This window comes from Oncorhynchus tshawytscha, linkage group LG33, assembly GCF_018296145.1.
Source record: "Oncorhynchus tshawytscha isolate Ot180627B linkage group LG33, Otsh_v2.0, whole genome shotgun sequence".
Taxonomy (NCBI): Eukaryota; Metazoa; Chordata; class Actinopteri; order Salmoniformes; family Salmonidae; genus Oncorhynchus; species Oncorhynchus tshawytscha.
Genome location: NC_056461.1, coordinates 1,472,761 through 1,481,366, shown reverse-complemented (window position 1 = coordinate 1,481,366; position 8,606 = coordinate 1,472,761).

Here is an 8,606-nt window from a genome sequence, read left to right as displayed (position 1 = left end):
CTTCTGATCGGCTAATTGACATAATCTGAGTCAATTGGAGGTGTACCTGTGGATGTATTTCAAGGCCTACCTTCAAACTTAGTGCCTCTTTGCTTGACATCATGGGAAAATCTAAAGATATCAGCACAGACCTCAGAAAAAAATGTAGACCTCCACACCTCCAAATGCCAGAAGGTACCACATTCATCTGTACAAACAATAGTACGCAAGTATAAACACCATGGAACCACGCAGCTGTCATACCGCTCAGGAATGAGACACGTTCTGTCTCCTAGAGATGAACGTACTTTGGTGCGAAAAGTGCAAATCAATCCCAGAACAACAGCGAAGGACCTTGGGAAGATGCTGTAGGAAACAGGTACAAAAGTATCTACATCCACAGTAAAACGAGTCCTATATCGACATAACGTGAAAGGCCGGACATAACCTGAAAGAACGCTCAGAAAGGAAGAAGCCACTGCTCCAAAACCATCATAAAAAGGCCAGACTATGGTTTGCAACTGCACATTGGGACAAAGATTGTACTTTTTGGAGAAATGTTCTCTGGTCTGATGAAACAAAAATAGAACTGTTTTGCCATAATGACCATCATTATGTTTGGAAGAAAAAGGGGGAGGCTTGCAAACCGAAGAACACCATCCTAACCGTGAAGTACGAGGGTGGCAGCATCATGTTGTGGGGGTGCTTTGCTGCAGGAGGGACTGGTGCACTTCACAAAATAGATGGCATCATGAGGTAGGAAAATGATGTGGATATATTGAAGCAACATCTCAAGACATCACTCAGGAAGTTTACAGTTTGGTCGCAAATGGGTCTTCCAAATGGACAATGACCCCAAGCATACTTCCAAAGTTGTGGGAAAATGGCTTAAGGACAACAAAGTCAAGGTATTGGAGTGGCCATCACAAAGCCCTGACCGCAATCCTATAGAACATTTGTGGGCAGAACTGAAAAGGCGTGTGTGATCAAGGAGGCCTACAAACCTGACTCGGTTACACGGGCACTGTCAGGAGGAATGGGCCAAAATTCACCCAACTTATTGTGGGAAGGTTGTGGAAGGCTCCCCAAAACATTTGACCCAAGTGAAACAATTTAAAGGCAATGCTACCAAATACGAATTGAGTGTATGTAAACTTCTGACCCACTGGGAATGTGATGAAAGAAATAAAAGCTTAAATAATTCATTCTCTCTAGTATTATTCTGACATTTCACATTCTTTAAATAAAGTGGTGATCCTAACTGACCTAAGACAGGGACTTTATACTAGGATTAAATGTCAGGAATTGTGAAAAACCAAGTTTAAATGTATTTGGCTAAGGTGTATGTAAATTTCCAACTTCAACTGTGTAGTTTCGCTTTAATTAGCTTTAAAAATGCTATATTTCCTCTCAGCCTCAAGGCAAAATGTGTGGAATAGCATGAGGTTGGGGTCCACACACACATTTCTGCAGGGACATACACCAACGAATTTCTGGCTACACTACTGGTTCACAATAAGATTGTTATAACAATAAAACAATGATATTACACTGGTATAGGGCTGAATAGTGTGGTCTACCTGTGCCATCATTTGCACTCTACTTCATTCCTTAAATGACAAAACATTACAGGTTAATGTTTTTCTTTTAATTCACATGCGTAACATTGTGTGTGTGTGTGTGCGAGTGAGAGAGAGAGAAAGTAAAATAGAGCAAATGAAAAAGAATGCAAACAAATCAATTCACATTTTTCTCCTTCTCTAACTTTCTCCTCTTTCTCTCTTTTTCACCTTCCTCCCTCAACCTACTGTACCTCTCCTCCTGCTTTCTCTCTCCATTCACCCTTTCTCTGGCTGTCTTGGAGATGTGGGCAGGTCCCTGGCCAACAACGCACCCACAGTGACAGGCAGGCATGTAGATGAGTCTGAACAGGTCACAGGAAAAAAAATCTACATACCATCCTGGCCACTGCCTGCCTGCCTAGGAAAGTAGCAAACACAGGAGATCACTGTGGAGCACTCACAAAATACACTCACACTCAGTCAAAATACATGAGCAAAGATACAAACAAACACACACACATTGCATACTGATACATGTACAAATAAATACGTATGCGCACGTACACATGGACACACACAATAAAAAAACAAATACACGTACAAACTAACAAGTATGTACAGACACACACCCACAAATGGTTGAAAAATCTGTGTTTATTTCTGTTGTTCACTACTACACAAGTACAACCTAGATTATATGAGCTGAGCTAGTTTAGGCGTAATGAAGACATCTATATTGTAACAGTATTATGCACAACCAAATGGGTTACACCAGCATTATGCATGTTTGTGTCACCATGTCAAATTAATAGAAAATGTAGCCTATGCTAAATCATTGCCGTGGTGTTAATTCAATAAAAATCCTTATGATGGGCCTCCCGAGTGGCGCCACAGTCAAAGGCATTCAGTATCTCAGCGCTTGAGGAGTCACTACAGACCCAGGTTCGATCCCGGGCTGTGTCGCTGCCGGCTGCGACCGGGGGACCCATGAGGCGGCACAAAATTGTCCCAGCGTTGTCCGGGTTAGGGGAGGGTTTGGCCAGCCGGGAGGTCCTTGTCCCATCGCGCTCTAGTGACTCTTGTGGTGGACCAGGCACATGCACACTGACACGTTCGCCAGCTGTACGGAATTTCCTCCGACACACTGGTGCGGCTGGCTTCCGGGTTGAGCAGTGTCAAGAAGCAGTGCGGCTTCGCAGGGTTGTGTTTCGGAGGATGCATGGCTCTCGATTTTCGCCTCTCCGAGTCCATACGCGAGTTGCAGCGGTGGGACAAGACTGTAACTACCAATTGGGGAGAAAAAGGGATAAAAAGTAAAAAATCCTTATGGTGTGTGTGTGCAAGAGATTTACAAGAACTTTACAGTGTCAAATCAATGGGAATGTTTTATTCATTTTCCTTTATTATTAGAAAATTAGCGTAAAGATAAAAAATGTTCTATTTAGTGAAGGTTATTTCCCTCCATGTATTTCTCACAAAGGTTGGTACACATGTTTTCCACATGTAATCATTCCAGAGTGCTTTAAACCAAACAAAATTGGCTAGATTCTACTGTCTCGTTTTCTATTTCCTTCCCATATGGACTGTGTTAGGAGAAAACTCAACTTATTTACGACCATTGCCTAGGCACACTTTACGGGAACTGGAAAATGCTTCCAGCTATGGAAATCTATGAGTGACTTAATTCAATCTTAATATTCTTATGGGCAGATGATAAATCAATATCATGTTTGCCATTGCTTTTGCTAAATGGGTATGCAATTTTTGTGACAAAATTCAAAGCATAATTTTTACGATTGACCATGTATAATGCCTGCCAATTTCAAAAGAAATAGCAGTGAGTTTAATATTGCATTTCCATGGTACAATCCAGTACAACACTGACACATTTAACACATTTAGCTTAGAAGAATAAGGTGCCCAGAGTAAACTGTCTGCTACTCAGTCCCAGAAGCTAAGATATGTATATTATTACTAGATTTTGATAGAAAACACTCTGAAGTTTCTAAAGCTGTTTGAATGATGTCTGTGAGTATAACATAACTCATGGCAGGCAAAAACCTGAGAAAAAAATCCAACAAGGAAGTGGGAAATCTGAGGTTTGTAGGTTTTCAACTCATTGCCTATCGAAGATACTGTGGGGTATTGGTCATGTTGCACTTCCTAAGGCTTCCACTAGATGTCAACAGTCTTTAGAACATTGTTTGAGGCTTCTACTGTGAAGTGGGGGCGAATGAGAGGGGAATGAGTCAGAGGTCTGCCAGAGAGCCACGCTCGTTCATGTTTAGCTTGAGTTCCATTGCAATTCTGAAGACAAAGGAATTGTCCAGTTGGAACATTATTGAAGATTTATGTTAAAAACATCCTAAAGATTGATTCTATACATCGTTTGACATGTTTCTACGGACTGTAACGGAACTTTTTTACTTTCGTCTGCTCCTAGTGATCGCGCGTCATGAATCTGGATTACTGTACTAAATGCGGGAACAAAAAGGAGGTATTTGGACATAAATGATGGACATTATCGAACAACTCAAACATTTATTGTGGAACTGGGATTCCTGGGAGTGCATTATGATGATCATCAAAAGTAAGTGAATATTTATAATGCTATTTCTGACTTCTGTTGACTGCTCAACATGGCGGATATCTGTCTGGGTTGTTTTGGTCTCTGAGCGTCGTACTCAGATTATTGCATGGTGTGCCTTTTCCGTAATTTTTTTTAAATCTGACACAGCGGTTGCATTAAGGAGAAGTGTATCTATAATTCCATGCATAATAGTTGTATCTTTTATTATGTTTATTATGAGTATTTCTGTACTACTGAACGTAACGTGCCAATGTAAACTGAGATTTTTTCACATAAATATATATATCGAACAAAACATACATGTATTGTGTAACATGAAGTCCTATGAGTGTCATCTGATGAAGATCATCAAAGGTTAGTGATTCATTTCTCTATTTCTGATTTTTGTGACTGATGATGAAAAATGGCTGTGTTACAGGTCTGTGAGACCCAGAAATCTTGCTTGTTTGTAGGTGACCATATACTTATTTTCCACCATAATTTGCAAATAAATTCATTAAAAATCCTACAATGTGATTTTCTGGATTTTTTTTCTCATTTGGTCTGTCATAGTTGAAGTGTACCTATGATGAAAATGACAGGCCTCTCATCTTTTTAAGTGGGAGAACTTGCACAATTGGTGGCTGACTAAATACTTTTTTGCCCCACTGTATGTAGCTAGCTAGCTGGCTATGCTGAGAGGAAAGTCAACACATTTTGAGAGATGAGTAGATGGAAATAACCAACTAAAATCATTCTGGTGTAACAAATTATACATACAGTATATATAAATGATATATATATATATATATTAGCAGTGAAGCGGTGCGTGTATTCGTATTGAACCGTTCGATACAGGGTCCACGGTGCACAGTTTGGTACGCACTGCGCACTGAACAATACATGCATCATATATTATAGCTTGGAAAATATATACACATAAACTCAGCAAAAAAAGAAATGTCCCTTTTTCAGGACCCTGTCTTTCAAAGTTAATTCGTAAATATCCCAAAACCTTCACATATTTTCATTGTAAAGGGTTTAAACACTGTTTAAACATACACCTGTGGTATGGTCGTTAAGACACTAACAGCTTACAGACGGTAGACAATTAAGGTCACATTATGAAAACTTAGGACACTAAAGAGACCTACTGACTCCGAAAAACTACCAAAAGAAAGATGCCCAGGGTCCTTGCTCATCTGTGTGAACATGTACTAGGCATGCTGCAAGAAGGCATGAGGACTACAGATGTGGCCAGTGTAATAAATTGCAATGTCCGTACTGTGAGACGCCTAAGACAGCACTACAGGTAGACAGGACGGACATCTGATTGTCCTCCCAGTGGCAGACCACGTGTAACAACACCTGCACAGGATCGGTACATCCAAATATCACACCTGCGGGACAGGTACAGGATGGCAACAACTGGTCGAGTTACACCAGGAACGCACAATCCCTCCATCAGCGCTCAGACTGTCCGCAATAGTCTGAGAGAGGTTGGACTGAGGACTTGTAGGCCTGTTGTAAGGCTGGTCCTCACCAGACATCACCGGCATCAACAACGCCTATGGGCACAAACCCACCGTCGCTGGACCAGACAGGACTGGCAAAAAGTGCTTTTCACTGAAGAGTTACGGTTTTGTCTCACCAGGGGTGATGGTCGGATTCGCGTTTATCGTCGAATGAATGACGTTACACCGAGGCCTGTGCTGGAGCAGGATCGATTTGGAGGTGGAGGGTCCATCATGGTCTGGGATGGTGTGTCACAGTATCATCGAACTGAGCTTGTTGTCATTGCAGGCAATCTCAACGCTGTGCGTTACAGGGAAGACCTCCTCCCTCATGTGGTATCCTTCCTGCAGGCTCATCCTAACATGACCCTCCAGCATGACAATGACACCAGCCATACTGCTCGTTCTGTGAGTGATTTTGTGCAAGACAGAAATGTCAGTGTTCTGCCATGGCCAGCTAGGACCTGGGACCTGGGACCTGTTGGATCAGAGGGTGAGGGCTAGGGCCATTCCCCCCAGAAATGTCCAGGAACTTGCAGTTGCCTTGGTGGAAGAGTTGGGTAACATCTCACAGCAAGAACTGGCAAATCTGGTGCAGTTCATGAAGAGGAGATGCACTGCAGTACTTAATGCAGCTGGTGGCCACACCAGATACTGACCGTTACTTTTGATTTTGACCCTCCCTTTGTTCAGGGACACATTATTCCCTTTCTGTTAGTCACATGTCTGTGGATCTTGTTCAGTTTATGTCTCAGTTGTTGAATCTTGCTATGTTGTCACGTTCGTCATAAGGAGGAGACCGAGGTGCAGCGTGCGTCTAATTTATTAAAAGAATGAACACTGAACAAACTAACAAAACGAACCGTGAAGCTAATATGAATAGTGCAGACAGGCAACTTAACATAGAACAAGATCCCACAAACACCAAAAGGGAAATGGCTACCTAAATATGATCCCCAATCACAGACAACGATAAACAGCTGCCTCTGATTGGGAACCATATCAGGCCACCATAAACATACAAATACCTAGATCTACAAAACCCTAGACAATACAAAAACTAGCGTATCCACCCTAGTCACATCCTAACCAAAATATGAAGGAAACAGAGATATCTCAGGTCAGGACGTGACATATGTTCATACAAATATTTTTTTGTATGAAAATAAACGCTGTTGACAGTGAGGGTGTTTCTTTTTTTGCTGCGTTTATATATCTCCCAAAAATACTATTGCATAAACCAATGGCGTATAAATTTACGTGGGAAAAATATCCACATAGTAATAAACTTGTCTTTAAAAAAAAAATTGTTTAGTCTCGTAGCTGAATCGGCAACCACTTCTCCCCACATCCTTCAGGCAACAATATGCAGCTGACTCCGATAGGGCAAAAGAAATCAACGCAGCGACAGCAAAATTCATAGCGGAAGATATGAGACCCTTCTCTGTGGTAGAGAACGCGGGGTTCAGAAATATGTTTAATAAAGTGGTCAAGCTGTGCTTCATTATTCCTTCCTGTACACATTTTTCCACAGACATTGAAACCTGCCTTATACAAAAAACAAAAGAACAACTTGAGAGTGAGTTGTCAGAAATGGGGTCTGTTGCTCTAACAACAGACAGTTGGACATCTAGAGCTACAGAGTGCTACCTTACTGTAACGGCTCATTTCATTACGGCAGAGTGGGAGATAAAAAGCCTTGATCTTCAAACACGTCCCCTTGAGAGTCGTCACACCAGTGTAAACTTGGGGGAAGAGCTACGGGAAGTAGTTGCAGTGTGGAGGTTGGGATAATGTAACGATTCCTGTGACCACTGACACCGCTAGTAATATTGTAAATGCAGTTGCACTAGCTGGATTGGGGCCACAGACAGGATGCTTTGCTCACGTTATTAATCTAGCATCTCAAAAAGCAATGTCTATGAATCCAGTCTCTCGCCTCTTAGCAAAGATCAGGAAGGTGGTATCCTTCTTTCATAAAAGCACAACTGCTGCACATGTTTTCAAGACAAAACAGGAGATGCTGGAGCTGCCAAACCACAAACTAATCCAAGATGTCCCTACTAGATGGAATTCAAGCCATGACGTGGTTGAGCGATACCTTGAGCAGAAAGTTGCAGTGTATTCTACACTGACTGATCAAGCTGTGAAGAAGAATGTCAAAGATATTGTGACTTTGTCTGAAAATGACAGTCTTAACTAGCAGAGGAAGTTAAAGTGTGAAAACCTCTCAAAACAGTCACAACACTGATATGCACTGAGAGCATTCCATCAGTTTTCATGGTCCTGCCTATGAAAACAATGATCCTGAAATCAATGGTGGCATCTGATGAAGATGAACCTGCAGTAAGGGATGTCAAGACTGCTATCAGAGTTCATATATGCTGACCCTGGTGTCCAAGACTTCTTACACAAGATCACCACTTTGGACCCCCGGTTCAAGTCCCTGCTGCACCTGGTTGCTGCTGCTCGTCTGAGAGTCTACAATGAACTCACAGCAGAGATTGTGACCAATATACAACAGGTATTGCATTTATTTTGTTAATGTGACAATTATTATTTTATTAATTAGTGATTTAACAATTAATTATAAAGTAATAATTGTAATTGTATAATAGTGTCTGATATATATTTCTAACAACAAATCATATTTTAAAGCCACTTCAGAGATAGTAATTTTCATCTAATTTAATTCTGCAGGGTCAAGCCACAGATGCCACAGGAGCCAACCCTTCTCCAGAGACGGCAGATGACGGGTTCTCCTCCAGAAAATAAGTCTGCCATGGCTGAGCTTTTTGGAGAGTTGTTCACGACCCAGGAGCAGGGACCCAAGTCAAAGGTCAAGGTCATAGAAGAGGAGGTGACCTCATACAGGGAAGTGGACTGTATTCCCCTGCTAATATGTTGCCATGTTAGCAAGGTGCTACCTGGCTGTGCCTGGGACCTCTGTCCCTAGCGAGAGGCTATTCTCCACAGCAGCTG